The 20,545-nt window shown below is 44.4% G+C and overlaps 1 protein-coding gene across 3 annotated transcripts in view; it reads left to right on the plus strand.

Moving 5' to 3' along the window:
- Positions 1–20,545, plus strand: part of LOC110504767 (X-linked interleukin-1 receptor accessory protein-like 2) — a 457,839-nt gene that overhangs the window by 160,040 nt on the left and 277,254 nt on the right. Inside the window, exons 1-2 of one of the 3 annotated variants that reach the window (XM_090219381.1) lie at positions 3,958–4,072; positions 4,877–4,951. The exons of the other annotated variants lie outside the window; for them this stretch is intronic. The gene's annotated coding sequence lies outside the window, so the exon portion shown is untranslated. Of the gene's footprint in view, positions 1–3,957; positions 4,073–4,876; positions 4,952–20,545 lie in introns of those variants that run through there. 3 annotated transcript variants of the gene reach the window in all.

Here is a 20,545-nt window from a genome sequence, read left to right on the forward strand (position 1 = left end):
ACGTAATTATGACATAACATTGAAGGTTGTGCAATGTAACAGCAATATTTAGACTTTGGGCCAGAGGGATGCCACCCCTTAGATAAAATACGGAACGGTTCCGTATTTCACAGAAAGAACAAATGTTTTGTATTCGAAATTATGGTTTCCGAATTTGACCATATTAATGACCTAAGGCTCGTATTTCTGTGTGTTATTATATTATAATTAAGTCTATGATTTGATAGAGCAGTCTGACTGAGCGGTGGTAGGCAGCAGCAGGCTCGTAAGCATTCATTCAAACAGCACTTTCGTGCGTTTGCCAGCAGCTCTTCGCAATGCTTCAAGCATCTCGCTGTTTATGACTTCAAGCCAAAGAACTCCTGAGATTAGGCTGGCAATACTAAAGTACCTATTAGAACATCCAATAGTCAAATGTATATGAAATACAAATGGTATAGAGAGAAATAGTCCTATAATAACTACAACCCAAAACTTCTTACCTGGGAATATTGAAGACTCATGTTAAAAGGAACCACCAGCTTTCATATGTTCTCATGTTCTGAGCAAAGAACTGAAACTTTTTTTTTTTTTACACCAAATTGGACATGTTTCATTATTTATTTGAGACTAAATTGATTTTATTGATGTATTATATTAAGTTAAAATAAAAGTGTTCATTGTTCCTTCAGTATTGTTGTAATTGTCCTTATTACAAATATATACTGTATATATATGCAGGATTAAGGGAGTAATCTATCTCATCACCTGTTCATGTGGGAAACCCTATATGGACAACCAAAAAGACAATTAAAACAACTCATAGCTGAACACCACTGCTCAATCAGCTGTAAGAACACAAACTATCCAGTAGCAGCTCACTTTGTTGAAGCTAACCATTCAATCTACTCCCTACCAAGGAGAGGAGGTAACATCGAGATCCTACTACTACAAAGGGAGTCTTACTGGATATCCTGTCTAAAAACATTGACCCCTAGAAGTCTGAATATTGACTTTGATCTCAGGCTCTTCTTATGAACAATTCTCTCTTTTATGAACAAGTGTTATAAATGTATATATGTTCTCCTCCACATTATGTTGATCTGCCCATCCACAAAACACCTGTTCTCCTCCACATTATGTTGATCTGCCCATCCACACAACACCTGTTCTGCCCACCCAAACAACACCTGTTCTCCTCCACACTATGTTGATCTGCCCATCCATACAACACCTGTTCTCCTTCACATTATGTTGATCTGCCCATCCATATAACACCTGTTCTCTTCCACATTATGTTGATCTGCCCATCCACACAACACCTGTTCTCCTCCACATTATGTTGTTCTGCCCATCCACACAACACCTGTTCTGCCCACCCATACAACACCAGTTCTCCTCCACATTATGTTGATCTGCCCATCCATACGACACCTGTTCTCCTTCACATTATGTTGATCTGCCCATCCATACAACACCTGTTCTCCTTCACATTATGTTGATCTGCCCATCCACACAACACCTGTTCTCTTCCACATTATGTTGATCTGCCCATCCACACAACACCTGTTCTCCTCCACATTATGTTGATCTGCCCATCCACACAACACCTGTTCTCCTCCACATTATGTTGATCTGCCCATCCACACAACACCTGTTCTCCTCCACATTATGTTGATCTGCCCATCCACACAACACCTGTTCTCCTCCACATTATGTTGTTCTGCCCATCCACACAACACCTGTTCTGCCCACCCATACAACACCAGTTCTCCTCCACATTATGTTGATCTGCCCATCCACACAACACCTGTTCTCCTCCACATTATGTTGATCTGCCCATCCATATAACACCTGTTCTCCTCCACATTATGTTGATCTGCCCATCCACACAACACCTTTTCCCCTCCACATTATTTGTCCACACGGTTAGCTAGCCACCTCCTGCAGTGAAGCAGAAGTGCCCGTGGTCCATGACGTTTACGTTGGAGGGCACTAATCAATGGAAATGGAGATCAGCCTGGCTCCATACTGACCTCCCCCAGACCTGTCTATGGAGCACTTGCCACAAGAGTTTCACGGGAGACCTACTCAACAGGGGGCTGGATTCTAATTAAGAGTCTTTAAGGCCTGTGAGGAACACTCTTTTAATAAGCAGGAAGCACAGCACAGCGCCGTGCGTGGTAGCAGACATACAGTATGTAACTCACAGACTTGGATCTCTGTCACAGTTTGTGATTTACATATTTTATGTAGGAGAATGTCCCACACGGGTTTTTACTGAAGAGGGACATTGATGTATTAGGTGTAGGCTAGTCTGTGACAGTGTTTGGTTTCAAAGATAATCAAGATGAGCTCTTAGTTGATTTTCTTTGTTTTCATTGTAGTAGATCAGACACTCACAGATATGAATAGGTATTTTTCCAAGCGACATCAGTTGGTCTGTTTTAAGCATTTGTGCTTGGGTTGTCCATTTAGACGAGTGGAAAGTTCTCCATTATCTTACCTGTGTCGTTAAAATGGAGCAACCCTATTGCTGGGAGTTTTCCAAAAGCGTTCCCAGATCACCCCAATGCCGACAGACACCCATGTGCCGGCTAGGGCAGGGGCAGGAGCGCCTGACGGAGAGAATTTGTGTCAGGGCTGTCTATGCTGCTCAGGCTCACCCCAGTCATGTCTCTGCTCTCATCAGTGCACAGGGAATTGATGGCTGTCAGCGCTGCGCTGAGTCGGCACTTCCCTACGCCATGCGCCTTGGCCAAGGTTAGCCAGGTGCCATGACATCATCAATGACTTGCATCAGGGCCCGCAGGCTTTGTTGTCCACCTACATTTGTCAGTTTGCTTGTTTGTAAATAGAAGAGCTGTTTTAATCGATTGGTGGTCAAGGTAACCAGCAAACTCAAGTTTGTTGTAGTGACTGCCCCTAAAAACCAACTGATCCCATTTGAAACAGCCTACAGTGTATTCGGAAAGTATCCAGACCCGTTAACTTTTCCACATTTGGTTACGTTACAGTCTTATTCTAAAATGGACTTCTTTTTTTTCTCTCCCCTCAACAACACACAATACCCCATAATGAAAAAACATACATTTATAAAAAATACTAATCTTAAATATCAATTTTACATAAGTATTCGGGCACACCTGTATTTGGGGAGTTTCTCCCATTCTTCTCTGCAGATCCTCTCAAGTTCTGTCAGGTTGGATGGGGAGCGTCGCTGCACAGCTATTTTCAGGTCTCTCCAGAGATGTTAGATCGGGTTGAAGTCCAGGCTCTGGCTGGGCCACACTGTGCTTAGGGTTGTTGTTGGAAGGTGAACATTCGCCCCAGTCTGATGTCCTGAGCGCTCTGGAGCAGATTTTCATCAAGGATCTCTCTGTACCTTGCTCTGTTCAGCTTTCCCTCAATCCTGATGTTGAAACATCTCAAGGATGATCAATGAAAACAGGATGCACTTGAGTTCAATTTCGAGTCTCATAGCAAAGGGTCTGAATACAGCTATTTCAGTTTTTTTTTACTTTTAATACATTTTCAAAAATGTTTTCACTTGTCATTATGGGGTATTGTGTGTAGATTTGAGATTTAAAACAAATGTATGAGATTTTGGAATAAGGCTGTAAAGTAACAGAATGTGGAAAAAGTCAAGGGGTCTGAATACTTTCCGAATGCACTGTACGTGGCATTGATATGAGTCAGAAACATTTATTCTATTGTAAAAATTGACATCAACGTGTAAATAGTATAATTTTGGTCATAAAGTCAGTCCGGTCTAAAACGGAGTTTGGAACAGTGCATCACAACGGGTGAATTAAGGTTGGTATTGAATTAGTGCTGCGCGGTTAATCGAATTCATATCGAAATTGCGATATTGACATATGCAATATCCATATTGCGATTTATTCCTTTCTTTGACACTCCATTAACACAACATAACGCAATGTATGCTGCCAGCAGAATGCACAGCCAACAACTATGGTTTGCATGCCCTGCCAAAAGGACCCTTATTGCACAGCCAACAACAATGGCCTGCCCTGCCGAAGGATTCTATCATACAGAATAAGTGGATGGAGTTCGTTGGTTCCCAGTGGTGGTAAGTATACCGGTAGCTAGACCATAGACTGATGGTTATGTATCTGTTTTAGTATTTTTTGATAATCATTATCACTATCATAGCTGATGTTAACTAGCTAGCTAGCTAGGTAGCTAGCTAACGCGTTAGCCTACCTCAATACAACTAGGATTTGGCCTGGAAACAAGATAACATTTCAAAAGAAGGCAAATAATTAGTAGGAAAACCTTTTGTCGTGATTCTGATGTCGCCAGATTGACTTTAGATGCTGTATAACTTTAGCCAGCTAGCTCGCTAACATTAGCATTGCTAGCTATTTTGCTAGCTATTTTTGACGAACTTTGCTAGTAACATTAACATTAATGGCAATATTGTGATCTCTCTCTAAGTAAATGTGCCATCATAATATGGCAAACTTGTTTCCTACTAATTATCTGCCTACTTTAATATGTCATTGTATTTCCATGGCACTCTAAATTAGTGTAATTTAGTGTAATTTAGACTAAACAGTCACACTACCCTCAGAGGTGAAACCCATGTCTAAGGCACAAATAAATATTGGATGCAGCTATGGTGGTACTAGCTAACTCATGTCTGACTACAACATTGTACTAACTAGCAGCAACAAACTCAAACCAACCCAGGGACATAGCCAAACATGTCACAGATAGTGTAACGGCATCACCGGCCTGAATCTAATCCAGTCTGGAGCCAGTCAGTCTATATCTATAATGCATCGAATTAGCTTCCAAATGAGTACAATATTTCTTGAGCTATGTTTATAATTGAGGGATGATGACAATTTTTGTCCTGTTTTTCTGTTAGACAAAGTGTACAGTTGGGTGCCAGACTGATGCCCTTGGTTTGAACGGACCCTGGGACCTACAAGAAGGAACAAAGGTGGGTATCATAACCAACTTGATCTCATAGTTCCACTTCGGAATTGGCTGTAATTGGATGAACATCAATTTTTGGACCTATTAATTCTGCGTGGTTACACGGTTAAATGCGGGGCTCCTGAGTGGCTGTTACGAATCCCTTTGGCCCAGCAGTCTAGGGGGGACGGTAATGAGACCCGTAACATAACTAATGCAAAGTATATTAGTGACAAAGTAACAGTAAGAACGAAAAACCATAGACAACTAAATTACCGTCAAACACCCAGGGTTTATTTTTAAACGCACGGTAAAGGGGGGTTGGAAAAGGGGCTGAGCTGGACCCAAGGAAAGAAACAAATATCCAAAAACACCCCTAAGCTAGACTAGCCTACTTCAATACAGCTAACTAACGAACCAAAAATACAGCGGGTGGTCCGCCCAGTTCTAACTGGTGTTCTTAGACAAAGTATTCCTACGGGTAGATTATGCCCATGGGCAACTTGTCTTGGTTCCCCCTTTTCACACCATCAAACACCATAACAATACTCACAGGTGTGGACAAAGTGACATGGAGAGAGAGAGAGAGAGAACCACAGAGGAACCAACCAACTGGGAAAGGTGACTGCCACCTGTGAGGAGGGGAGAAGGAGAGAAAATAAATACACACACACAGGATACCTGTATCCGTAAAAGTGGCGCAGTGGTCTAAGGCACTTAATCTCAGTGCAAGAGGTGTCACTGCAGTCTTTGGTTCAAATCCAGGCTGCATCTGTGATTAGAAGGCCCATAGGGTGGTGCACAATTGGCTGAGCGCTGTACAGGTTTGGCCGGGGTAGGCCGTCATTGTAAATAAGAATTTGTTCTTAATTGAATTGCCTGGTTATATAAAGGTCAATTTAAAAATTCCATGTAGTTACAGGGTTAAAACAGAAACAACTCAAAGGGTTAGGGTATTAATTCTGAGTTGTTATTGTTTGGGGAAGGCTTAAAACAAAATAATCAAAAAAAATGTGCTGTTTCCATTAAGTATCATCTAGTACTCTCCCTGCTTGCTTGGGAATTGTGAACTGCTGTGGTGTGGTGGTCTTAGCAGTGAACTCTGGTTCTGAACCTTTGGAGTTCAAGCCCAATGCAGTGCCATCTACTTTTGTGGGGGGTGGTCAGCATCAACAAAGGCATATATTGATGTCCTCAGGACCTTTTCAAACGTCCAAAATACTTCTATGGTATTATGTAAAGGGGGGTTTATTAGCAGAACACTACTTCTATGGTATTATGTAAAGGCATGTTTATTAGCAGAACAATACTTATATGGTATTATGTAAAGGGGGGTTTATTAGCAGAACAATACTTCTATGGTATTATGTAAAGGGGGGTTTATTAGCAGAACAATACTTCTATGGTATTATGTAAAGGGGGGTTTATTAGCAGAACAATACTTCTATGGTATTATGTAAAGGGGGGTTTATTAGCAGAACAATACTTCTATGGTATTATGTAAAGGGGGGTTTATCAGCAGAACACTACTTCTATGGTATTATGTAAAGGGGGGTTTATTAGCAGAACACTACTTCTATGGTATTATGTAAAGGGGGGTTTATCAGCAGAACACTACTTCTATGGTATTATGTAAAGGGGGGTTTATCAGCAGAACAATACTTCTATGGTATTATGTAAAGGGGGGTTTATCAGCAGAACAATACTTCTATGGTATTATGTAAAGGGGGGTTTATCAGCAGAACAATACTTCTATGGTATTATGTAAAGGGGGGTTTATCAGCAGAACAATACTTCTATGGTATTATGTAAAGGGGGGTTTATCAGCAGAACAATACTTCTATGGTATTATGTAAAGGCGGGTTTATTAGCAGAACAATACTTCTATGGTATTATGTAAAGGGGGGTTTATTAGCAGAACAATACTTCTATGGTATTATGTAAAGGGGGGTTTATTAGCAGAACACTACTTCTATGGTATTATGTAAAGGGGGGTTTATTAGCAGAACAATACTTCTATGGTATTATGTAAAGGGGTGTTTATTAGCAGAACACTACTTCTATGGTATTATGTAAAGGGGGGTTTATCAGCAGAACACTTGTCACACCCTGGTCAAAGTATTATTGTGTTTATCTTTATTTATTTGGTCAGGCCAGGGTGTGGCATGGGTTTTTGTATGTGGTGTGTATGTATGGGGATTGTAGCTAGTGGGGTGTTCTAGCTAAGTCTATGGCTGTCTGAAGTGGTTCTCAATCAGAGGCAGGTGTTTATCGTTGTCTCTGATTGGGAACCATATTTAGGCAGCCATATTCTTTGAGTTTGTCGTGGGTGATTGTCCTTAGTGTCCTGATGTCATTGTTCTGTGTTAGGTTACACAAGTATAGGCTGTTTTCGGTTTTCGTTAAGTTTATTGTTTTGGTAGTGTTTGTGTTTAGTGTGTTTCTTCATTAAACATGGATTGCAATAGACATGCCGCATTTTGGTCCGACTCTCCTTCTCACCAAGAAAACCGTTACAGAATCACCCACCACCAACGGACCAAGCAGCGTGTCAACAGGCAGGAACAGCCCAAAGTGGAGTACAGTATGGACTATACTTCTTGGGAGGAGATAGACAGGTGGGCGGTCGACCCAGGGAGAGTGCCGGAGCCCGCCTGGGATTCGATGGAGCAGTGCGCGGAAGGATATAGGAGAATGGAGTTTGCGAAGCAAGCAAGGCGGCGCGGACGGAGGCCCCATAGTCAGCCCCAAAAATTTCTTGGGGGGGGGCTCAGGGAGAGTGTGGCAGAGTCAGGAGCCAGACCTGAGCCAACTCTCCCTGTTTATCGTGAGGAGCCAAGGAGGAGACCAGAGCCGGTGTTGGAGGTGAGCGAAACAGAGACTGTGAAGGAGTTAATGGGGAAATTGGAGGAGAGAGAAATGAGGGAGTTGCTGTGTTGGTGTTTTAAACATGGAATTCGCCCGACGGAGCGTGTCGGGGATTTGATGGCACCTGGGTCAGCGCTCCATACTCGTCCTGAGGTGCGTGTTAGTCGGCTGGTGAAGATGGTGCCAGTCTCACGTACCAGGCCTCCTGTGCACCTCCCTAGCCTTGCACGTCCTGTGCCAGCACCGCTCTCAAGATCTCCAGTACGCCTTCACGGTCTAACCCATCCTGTGCCACCTCCACACCCCAGCCCTCCGGTAGCAGCTCCCCGCACCAGGCTTCCTGTGCGTGTCCTCGGCCCAGTACCACCAGTGCCAGCACCACGCATCAGGCCTACAGTGCGCCTCGCCTGTCCAGCGCTGTCGGAGCCCTCCTCCTCTCCAGCGCTGTCGGAGTCTCCCGCCTGTTTAGCGCTGTTAGAGCATTCCTTCTCTACAGCGCTGCCGGAGTCTCCCGCCTGTTCAGAACTGCCAGTTAGCATAGAGCTGCCAGTTAGCATAGAGCTGCCAGTTAGCATAGAGCTGCCAGTTAGCATAGAGCTGCCAGTCTGCAAGGAGCTGCCAGTCTGCAAGGAGCTGCCAGTCTGCAAGGAGCTGCCAGTCTGCAAGGAGCTGCCAGTCTGCAAGGAGCTGCCAGTCTGCAAGGAGCCGCCAGAGCTGCCTGTCTGCAGGATGCCGCCAAAGCTGCCAGTCTGCAAGGAGCCGCCAGAGCTGCCAGTCTGCAAGGAGCCGCCAGAGCTGCCAGTCAGTATGGAGCAGCCAGGGCCGCCAGTCAGCATGGAGCAGCCAGGGCCGCCAGTCAGCATGGAGCAGCCAGGGCCGCCAGTCAGCATGGAGCAGCCAGGGCCGCCAGTCAGCATGGAGCAGCCAGGGCCGCCAGTCAGCATGGAGCAGCCAGGGCCGCCAGTCAGCATGGAGCAGCCAGTCAGCATGGAGCAGCCAGTCAGCATGGAGCAGCCAGAGCAGCCAGTCAGCATGGAGCAGCCAGAGCAGCCAGTCAGCATGGAGCAGCCAGTCAGCATGGAGCAGCCAGAGCTGCCAGTCAGCATGGAGCAGCCAGTCAGCATGGAGCAGCCAGAGCTGCCAGTCAGCATGGAGCAGCCAGTCAGCATGGAGCAGCCAGAGCTGCCAGTCATCATGGAGCAGCCAGTCAGCATGGAGCAGCCAGAGCTGCCAGTCGACCAGACTCTTCCAGATCTGCCAGTCGACCAGACTCTTCCAGATCTGCCAGTCGACCAGACTCTTCCAGATCTGCCAGTCGACCAGACTCTTCCAGATCTGCCAGTCGGCCAGACTCTTCCAGATCTGCCAGTCGACCAGACTCTTCCAGATCTGCCAGTCTGCCAGGATCTGCCAGTCAGCCAGGATCTGGTAGATTCATCAACCTGCCTGAGCTTCCTTTCAATCCTGAGCTTCCTTTCACTCCTGAGCTTCCTCTCACTCCTGAGCTTCCCCTCAGTCCCGAGCTGCCTCAGTCCCGAGCTGCCCCTCAGTCCCGATCTGCTCCTCAGTCCAGTGGGGTTCTGGGTGAGGACTACTAGGCCATGGTCGGCGGCGAGGGTGGACTATCCAGGGACGCAAGGAGAAGGGACTAAGACATTGATTGAGTGGGGTCCACGTCCCGCGCCGGAGCCGCCACCATGGACAGACGCCCACCCGGACCCTCCCTATGGTTATGAGGTGCGTTCGGGAGTCCGCACCTTAGGGGGGGGGTTCTGTCACACCCTGGTCAAAGTATTATTGTGTTTATCTTTATTTATTTGGTCAGGCCAGGGTGTGGCATGGGTTTTTGTATGTGGTGTGTATGTATGGGGATTGTAGCTAGTGGGGTGTTCTAGCTAAGTCTATGGCTGTCTGAAGTGGTTCTCAATCAGAGGCAGGTGTTTATCGTTGTCTCTGATTGGGAACCATATTTAGGCAGCCATATTCTTTGAGTTTGTCGTGGGTGATTGTCCTTAGTGTCCTGATGTCATTGTTCTGTGTTAGGTTACACAAGTATAGGCTGTTTTCGGTTTTCGTTAAGTTTATTGTTTTGGTAGTGTTTGTGTTTAGTGTGTTTCTTCATTAAACATGGATTGCAATAGACATGCCGCATTTTGGTCCGACTCTCCTTCTCACCAAGAAAACCGTTACAACACTACTTCTATGGTATTATGTAAAGGGGGGTTTATCAGCAGAACACTACTTCTATGGTATTATGTAAAGGGGGGTTTATTAGCAGAACACTACTTCTATGGTATTATGTAAAGGGGGGTTTATTAGCAGAACAATACTTCTATGGTATTATGTAAAGGGGGGTTTATCAGCAGAACACTACTTCTATGGTATTATGTAAAGGGGGTTTATTAGCAGAACAATACTTATATGGTATTATGTAAAGGGGGGTTTATTAGCAGAACACTACTTCTATGGTATTATGTAAAGGCATGTTTATTAGCAGAACACTACTTCTACGGTATTATGTAAAGGGGGGTTTATTAGCAGAACACTACTTCTATGGTATTATGTAAAGGGGGGTTTATTAGCAGAACACTACTTCTATGGTATTATGTAAAGGCATGTTTATTAGCAGAACACTACTTCTACGGTATTATGTAAAGGGGGGTTTATTAGCAGAACACTACTTCTATGGTATTATGTAAAGGGGGGTTTATCAGCAGAACACTACTTCTATGGTATTATGTAAAGGGGGGTTTATCAGCAGAACACTACTTCTATGGTATTATGTAAAGGGGGGTTTATTCTACATGGACCTGTTACTACATTTGATAGTTATTAAAACTCTTAGTTTAGAATATCTACATCAATTCAGCAATTGCATTCGTCTGTAGTCTGTAGTCTACTGACCTATTCAAAGCCACCTCTGGCATCTCACCATACTGTAGTTATTGAACTCAACCTGCAGGAGTTTTGTTTGTTGTGATTGAGTGGGGAGAAACCGCTGTGGCCAAGGTTATGACAGATGGGTGTGTCTTGGTGGTGGCAAGGACACACCAAAGAAACACCACATTCCTAAACCAAAAAACTAGGCCGAATCAGCAGGCGCCGTTTCCCTTTAAGATTAGCCTAAAAACAACATGGTGTTGAATGTTCTTCTTCCATCCACTTACCTTGTTGCTGCTGTACCAAGTGGTTTCTATCCCAAATCGGTTTGCATCTTAAATACCTGTAGTGCATAGCTACTTGTGGGCTGGCTCCTCGTCAAAGAACAGCAGTATCTCTACAGGTAAGGCCCTGCTAAATTGTCACAGCACATGATCTGGCTGTGTGGGAGCCTCCAGGGAAAATGCATATTCCCCAGATTGCAGAGGTAAGCGTATCGTGACAGAAGACCTCAAGGGGAAAATAAAAGCTTACAGAGGGGCCTGCTTGGGCGGGAGTGACTGGAGACTCATCCCTGTAGGGGGCGTAGTATGTATGACTCACTGTTCTTGCATCAGGTGCTGCGAGACAGGATATGATCTAGTCCAGCCAGCTTCTCCTGCTCCCCTTTCTCCTCCAGAGAGCTCCACACAGTCCTGTATAATTATGCAAAAATATTCCCACACAGCCATTGGGCCCAACTTAAACCTCCCCTTCCAATTGTTCCAGACAGCATTGGCTGTCAAACACACAGATTTGGCTCCTTGTCACAAATCAATGTGTTTGATTTGGATTCTGTTGAAGCATTCGCTTTGAAATGGAGGATTGGAAAAGTGCTTGAGGATTCTACAGAAAGGCAGTGGCAGCCCACCTACTGAGATAGTCTGCTGTTATGCACCTGCCTCATGCATGATAATGGAAATGTAGTGCTGTTGTGTCCTCGTAAAACAGAGGACACATTGGAACTGCAGCCAGTCTGGAGTACGGATGTCATCAAGCTTAAAACTAACAGAAGTATTTCCCTTTAGTCCCTGATAAAGTATCCATATTTTATATATAAACATAACAATCTGTTATGATGCTAAATGTCTGGACAAAATGTGTCATATTATGCAAAGGTGTTCTGGGGGCTGACTGTGTTTAAAGCAAGATTGTCTGTCATATTCATATTAAGACAATAAAATGATAAAGATTCTCACAGAAATAACATCCGCTATTAACCTAAGACATTTTATGCAATAGGATTCAATCGAACATGAGAAGAGGAATGAAAAACAGTACAGTGTCAGATTAGTTACATTTCTTCCAGTGAGTGGTTTGGAGTGGGAAGCTCTAAGCTCTGCAGCTAAGGAATAAGCAGTCATCAGGTTTATTACAAAGGACCCATTTGGGCATGTCTTGATGGGCTGCTGAAAATATTTAAGCCACTGTGCTCTTTGTCTTGTGTCAGTGTCCTAGAAATGGCTTGAGTGAGTTTATAGCCCTGTGGGCAGCCTCACTTAGGCTAGTCTTAGAATGGCTACTTGGCCCTTAGACTTCATAGTGCAATGAAAGACTTCATAGTGCAATGTTCTTTCTGGCCTCATCATCCGCACAGTGAGAAAAGACTGTTTCCCTCTGGTCCTGTTATGCTGTTATGTTTCTCCACACTTAAGAGAGAGGGTGTGTGCGCGTGTGTGTCTAGCCCGGTCTTAGCCCCTTCAGTTGAAACTTGTGCCGCCTCAGTTCAAAATGAGTGAGTGACAGGTTGCCGCAATGGACCTAGCGCGGCGTGGTTTGTGTTGAGTGGGGGGTCTATGGAAAGCTACTGTTGATTGCGAAGATGGAGGATTTTTTCATTGAAGTAAAAGGAAAGTTGTAGGCTATTCACTGTAGACATAGTCTCTAAGGCAGGGCTCCAGACCGCCACCATTCACTGTAGACATAGTCTCTAAGGCAGGGCTCCAGACCGCCACCATTCACTGTAGACATAGTCTCTAAGGCAGGGCTCCAGACCGCCACCATTCACTGTAGACATAGTCTCTAAGGCAGGGCTCCAGACCGCCACCATTCACTGTAGACATAGTCTCTAAGGCAGGGCTCCAGACCGCCACCATTCACTGTAGACATAGTCTCTAAGGCAGGGCTCCAGACCGCCACCATTTAGTCACATTTTGCGACCCTCACTAAAAACATCCTATTTTTTAGGAGGCTAATATCATGATTTGGTCAAACAGTAAAGTACATTATCCTCATGATTCCTGTAATGAAAGTGTCTGCCTGCCTGCCCCTGTACCTGTTTTACTGGGTCCTGTTGCTGTGTTGAGTGAGCCACTCTCTCATTTCCCAGGGGAAAGAAATGCTCAGAGAGAAAGAAAAGTGTTCTGATTATATAACATTTTAAAATCCAATTGCTGGGAAAACACTGCTGTTGTCACAGCTGGAGAGAGAATGTTCTCTGCTTTCTGTACGTATAGCCTACTTTTTATTTCTCAACTCTCAATTATGAACTCAATAGCAACTATTTTACAAATATATTTGATATGGCTTTGAGATATGGAGAGTGTGAAATGTGCATTGGCCATTGTGAGTGCATAGGCTTCATTGGGCGGTAGGCTACCAATGTGTCACCTTCTGACCTTAGTTCCTTTGTTTTGTCTTTGTTTTAGTATGGTCAGGGCGTGAGAAGGGGTGGGCAGTCTATGTTGGTTTTTCTATGTTGGTCTTTGTGTTCGGCCTAGTATGGTTCTCAATCAGAGGCAGGTGTCGTTAGTTGTCTCTGATTGAGAATCATACTTAGGTAGCCTTTTTCCACCTGGGTTTCGTGGGTGTTTATTTTCTGTTCAGTGTTTTCCCAGCACCATTCAGGACTGTTCGTTTGTTGTTTTATTTATTGTTTCAGTGTTCAATTACTTTATTAAAGAATATCGACACTTACCACGCTGCGCCTTGGTCCTCACCTCCTTCCACCTACGACGACACTCGTTACACAATGCAACCTTTTTTGGGACATTAAATGCGCTGTTAGATTAATACATGGCTACTATGAGTGGTTATTATCTTTAGAGTTAGTGATCTAGCTAATGTATTTTGAGTTTCCACTTACTCAGGTGGTAAATTAGCCCCAAATAAATTAGGTTATGATTGAGCACATAATGCAAAGGCAAATTCATAGATTTCATTCGTAGATTTAGGGCCAACCTGTCACTTCATAGTCAAAAGCATTTGAACTTTTATTTTTTATTGTGATATAAGCAGAATTTAATATAATTCCAATGCAAGAACCCAATGACTCCCCTGCAGCTACATATGGTTATGTTTCATCATAGCGATAGATTCATTCTATTCTGGTTGTCTTAGTGTCCTATTGTTTTCTGTGTTGTAAATGGAACTGTTCGTGTTGGAAACGTGTTTATGTTACGCGTGTCAAATTTGATTCACAGAAGTGTATTGTGCCATATCACAACGTGTTGCTGAACTCATGAGCAAGCCTATAGGCCTATTTGTTTGTCAAGACAGCTGTGCATGGCTGCATCTCACTATAGTAGGCTGTAGGCTGCATCTCACTGTAGTAGGCTGTAGGCTGCATCTCACTGTAGTAGGCTGTAGGCTGCATCTCACTGTAGTAGGCTGTAGGCTGCATCTCACTATAGTAGGCTGTAGGCTGCATCTCGTTGTAGTAGGCTGCATCTCACTGTAGTAGGCTGTAGGCTGCATCTCACTGTAGTAGGCTGCATCTCACTGTAGTAGGCTGCATCTCACTGTAGTAGGCTGCATCTCACTGTAGTAGGCTGCATCTCACTGTAGTAGGCTGCATCTCACTGTAGTAGGCTGCATCTCACTATAGTAGGCTGTAGGCTGCATCTCACTGTAGTAGGCTGTAGGCTGCATCTCACTGTAGTAGGCTGTATGCTGCATCTCACTGTAGTAGGCTGTAGGCTGCATCTCACTGTAGTAGGCTGTAGGCTGCATCTCGTTGTAGTAGGCTGTATCTCACTGTAGTAGGCTGCATCTCACTGTAGTAGGCTGCATCTCACTGTTGTAGGCTGTAGGCTGCATCTCACTGTAGTAGGCTGTAGGGTGCATCTCATTGTAGTAGGCTGTAGGCTGCATCTCACTGTAGTAGGCTGCATCACACTGTAGTAGGCTGCATCTCACTGTAGTAGGCTGCATCTCACTGTAGTAGGCTGCATCTCACTGTAGTAGGCTGCATCTCACTGTAGTAGGTTGCATCTCACTGTAGTAGGCTGTATATCACTGTAGTAGGCTGCATCTTACTGTAGTAGGCTGTAGGCTGCATCTCACTGTAGTAGGCTGTAGGCTGCATCTCACTGTAGTAGGCTGTAGGCTGCATCTCACTGTAGTAGGCTGCATCTCACTGTAGTAGGCTGCATCTCACTGTAGTAGGCTGTAGGCTGCATCTCACTGTAGTAGGCTGTAGGCTGCATCTCACTGTAGTAGGCTGCATCTCACTGTAGTAGGCTGCATCTCACTATAGTAGGCTGCATCTCACTGTAGTAGGCTGCATCTCACTGTAGTAGGCTGCATCTCACTGTAGTAGGCTGCATCTCACTGTAGTAGGCTGCATCTCACTGTAGTAGGCTGCATCTCACTGTAGTAGGCTGTAGGCTGCATCTCACTGTAGTAGGCTGCATCTCACTGTAGTAGGCTGCATCTCACTGTAGTAGGCTGTAGGCTGCATCTCACTGTAGTAGGCTGCATCTCACTGTAGTAGGCTGCATCTCACTGTAGTAGGTTATTTGGATCTCCATTCACCTTTTGTTCACTGCGTTTGTTTACTGTTAATGTAAGTATCCTCAATATAGACTGTGTCACGCCTTTATCGATCTGATATTTTGTTTAGGCCTACTCTTTGGTACCGCTATTTTGTTCTGTTCACATTCATTTGTTTGCATTCTGCTGTTCGGTATTTTAAGCCAAACTGCTATTGAGTATTTTTGTTTTGCATGCATGAATAACTAGGCTACTATTTTCATTTAGTTTGCATTATTTTGTTACGACAGCGGTCTGTACAGCTGCATTCACACAGGCTGTTTGTATTAGGTGAATTACCCTATCTATCTTGTAGTCTATATTCATGACTAAAACTAGCTGTAGGGCGCTGATACATTGTGCTGATACAAGCGTGAATACTGTAGCCTACCTGTCACTTCAGACGCACTCAATGATCTCGGAAGTCTCTGCATTTGAGATTTATGTTTATTGCGGTAGACAACGCCTTGCAAAAAAAATTCAGACCCCTTGGATTTCTTCACATTTTATTGTGTTACAAAGTGGGATTTTTTGGTCAACAACCTGCACAAAATACTGTAATGTCAAAGTGGAAGAAAAATACTTTTTAAAATGTTTATTTTATTTTATTTTTTACAGATGAATAAAAAATACAGCAAATATAGTTGTTGCGTAAGTATTCAGCTCCCTTAACACAATCAAATTTTTAAAAATCCAAGACGTCTGAATACTTTTCCAAGGCACTGTAGTGTGATATAATCAGAATTCAAAATAATTCCATTGCAAGAACACAAAAATTGTGCCCCCTCACTGATTTCAGCTGCCCCCTTAGGCACTTTATCCTGCCTCCGGGTGTGGTGTAGTCTGATGAAAGGGAGTTCCTTGGGGCGCCTCCTGTCACTCGGTCATCAGTCAAACAGATGTGGATATTTCTCTGTCATTTCTCTGTCATTGTTCTCATTCTTGTAATTTACAGATTCATTTTAGCTTAACAACGCCATAGATAGTAGTGCATCGATAAAAAGAGATTTGTTGATGCTAAGATGGGAATCCACAGAAGCAAGACAGATGTCGTTTACTTCACTAGTAAATAGAGCTCCAGTGAGGCCTACAATGCCTAGGGCTAAACGTTATGAACTCATAAAACAAGACACGATAAAAGCCACAAAACAAAAAGCTGAGAGGTTAACTGCTATGTTGAAATGTACATCCAAAGGCACATTTAACCAGGGCTCCGCTTAACGTCATCACCCATATGGATAACAACTAGACCAATTACAGGGCTCCGCTTAACGTCACCACCCATATGGGTAACAACTAGACCAATTACAGGGCTCTGCTTAACGCCACCACCCATATGGATAACAACTAGACCAATTACAGGGCTCTGCTTAACACCACCACCCATATGGATAACAACTAGACCAATTACAGGGCTCCGCTTAACGTCACCACACATATGGATAACAACTAGACCAATTACAGGGCTCCGCTTAACACCACCACCCATATGGCTAACAACTAGACCAATTACAGCGCTCCGCTTAACTCCACCACCCATATGGATAACAACTAGACCAATTACAGGGCTCCGCTTAACGTTACCACCACCCATATGGATAACAACTAGACCAATAACAGCGCTCCGCTTAACGCCACCACCCATATGGCTAACAACTAGACCAATTACAGCGCTCCGCTTAACTCCACCACCCATATGGATAACAACTAGACCAATTACAGGGCTCCGCTTAACGTTACCACCCATATGGATAACAACTAGACCAATTACAGGGCTCCGCTTAACGCCACCACCCATATGGATAACAACTAGACCAATTACAGCGCTCTGCTTAACGTTACCACCCATATGGATAACAACTAGACCAATTACAGGGCTCCGCTTAACGCCACCACCCATATGGATAACAACTAGACCAATTACAGCGCTCCGCTTAACTCCACCACCCATATGGATAACAACTAGACCAATTACAGCGCTCCGCTTAACACCACCACCCATATGGATAACAACTAGACCAATTACAGGGCTCCGCTTAACACCACCACCCATATGGATAACAACTAGACCAATTACAGCGCTCTGCTTAACTCCACCACCCATATGGATAACAACTAGACCAATTACAGGGCTCCGCTAAACGCCACCACCCATATGGGTAACAACTAGACCAATTACAGGGCTCCGCTTAACGCCACCACCAATATGGCTAACAACTAGACCAATTACAGGGCTCCGCTTAATGCCACCACCCATATGGATAATAACCAGATCAATTACAGGGCTCCGCTTAACGCCACCACCCATATGCTAACAACTAGACCAATTACAGCGCTCTGCTTAACGCCACCACCCACCCCGGGACGGCAGGGTAGCCTAGTGGTTAGATTGTTGGACTAGTAACCAGAAGGTTGCAAGTTCAAACCCCCGAGCTGACAAGGTACAAATCTGTCGTTCTGCCCCTGAACAAGCAGTTAACCCACTGTTCTTAGGCCGTCATTGAAAATAAGAATTTGTTCTTAACTGACTTGCCTAGTTAAATAAAGGTTAAAAAATAAATAAATACAAATATGGCTAATAACTAGACCAATTACAGGGCTCCGCTTAACGCCAACACGCATATGGATAATAACTAGACCAATTACAGGGCTCTGCTTAACGCCACCATGCATATGGATAATAACTACACCAATTACAGGGCTCTGCTTAACTCCACCACCCATATGGATAATAACTACACCAATTACAGGGCTCCGCTTAACTCCACCACCCATATGGATAACAACTAGACCAATTACAGGGCTCCGCTTAACGTCACCACCCATATGGATAACAACTAGACCAATTACAGGGCTCTGCTTAACTCCACCACCCATATGGATAACAACTAGACCAATTACAGGGCTCTGCTTAACTCCACCACCCATATGGATAATAACTACTCCAATTACAGGGCTCTGCTTAACACCACCACCCATATGGATAATAACTAGACCAATTACAGGGCTCTGCTTAACTCCACCACCCATATGGATAACAACTAGACCAATTACAGGGCTCTGCTTAACTCCACCACCCATATGGATAATAACTAGACCAATTACAGGGCTCTGCTTAACTCCACCACCCATATGGATAATAACCAGATCAATTACAGGGCTCTGCTTAACCTCACCACCCATATGGATAACCAGATCAATTACAGGGCTCTGTTACAGGTTACAGGTTAACTCCATTACCCATATGGATAATAACCAGATCAATTACAGGGCTCTGCTTAACTCCATTACCCATATGGATAATAACCAGATCAATTACAGGGCTCTGCTTAATTCAATTACCCATATGGATAATAACCAGATCAATTACAGGGCTTTGCTTAACTCCACTACCCATATGGATAATAACTAGACCAATTACAGGGCTCTGCTTAACGCCACCACGCATATGGATAATAACTACACCAATTACAGGGCTCTGCTTAACGCCACCACCCATATGGATAATAACTACACCAATTACAGGGCTCCGCTTAACTCCACCACCCATATGGATAACAACTAGACCAATTACAGGGCTCCGCTTAACGTCACCACCCATATGGATAACAACTAGACCAATTACAGGGCTCTGCTTAACTCCACCACCCATATGGATAATAACTACACCAATTACAGGGCTCCGCTTAACTCCACCACCCATATGGATAACAACTAGACCAATTACAGGGCTCTGCTTAACTCCACCACCCATATGGATAACAACTAGACCAATTACAGGGCTCTGCTTAACTCCACCACCCATATGGATAACAACTAGACCAATTACAGCGCTCTGCTTAACGTTACCACCCATATGGATAACAACTAGACCAATTACAGGGCTCCGCTTAACGCCACCACCCATATGGATAACAACTAGACCAATTACAGCGCTCCGCTTAACTCCACCACCCATATGGATAACAACTAGACCAATTACAGCGCTCCGCTTAACACCACCACCCATATGGATAACAACTAGACCAATTACAGGGCTCCGCTTAACACCACCACCCATATGGATAACAACTAGACCAATTACAGCGCTCTGCTTAACTCCACCACCCATATGGATAACAACTAGACCAATTACAGGGCTCCGCTAAACGCCACCACCCATATGGGTAACAACTAGACCAATTACAGGGCTCCGCTTAACGCCACCACCAATATGGCTAACAACTAGACCAATTACAGGGCTCCGCTTAATGCCACCACCCATATGGATAATAACCAGATCAATTACAGGGCTCCGCTTAACGCCACCACCCATATGCTAACAACTAGACCAATTACAGCGCTCTGCTTAACGCCACCACCCACCCCGGGACGGCAGGGTAGCCTAGTGGTTAGATTGTTGGACTAGTAACCAGAAGGTTGCAAGTTCAAACCCCCGAGCTGACAAGGTACAAATCTGTCGTTCTGCCCCTGAACAAGCAGTTAACCCACTGTTCTTAGGCCGTCATTGAAAATAAGAATTTGTTCTTAACTGACTTGCCTAGTTAAATAAAGGTTAAAAAATAAATAAATAAAAATATGGCTAATAACTAGACCAATTACAGGGCTCCGCTTAACGCCAACACGCATATGGATAATAACTAGACCAATTACAGGGCTCTGCTTAACGCCACCACGCATATGGATAATAACTACACCAATTACAGGGCTCTGCTTAACGCCACCACCCATATGGATAATAACTACACCAATTACAGGGCTCCGCTTAACTCCACCACCCATATGGATAACAACTAGACCAATTACAGGGCTCCGCTTAACGTCACCACCCATATGGATAACAACTAGACCAATTACAGGGCTCTGCTTAACTCCACCACCCATATGGATAATAACTACACCAATTACAGGGCTCCGCTTAACTCCACCACCCATATGGATAACAACTAGACCAATTACAGGGCTCTGCTTAACTCCACCACCCATATGGATAACAACTAGACCAATTACAGGGCTCTGCTTAACTCCACCACCCATATGGATAATAACTACTCCAATTACAGGGCTCTGCTTAACACCA

This window comes from Oncorhynchus mykiss, chromosome 25 (assembly GCF_057628025.1).
Source record: "Oncorhynchus mykiss isolate SJ-2025 chromosome 25, ASM5762802v1, whole genome shotgun sequence".
NCBI lineage: Eukaryota > Metazoa > Chordata > Actinopteri > Salmoniformes > Salmonidae > Oncorhynchus > Oncorhynchus mykiss.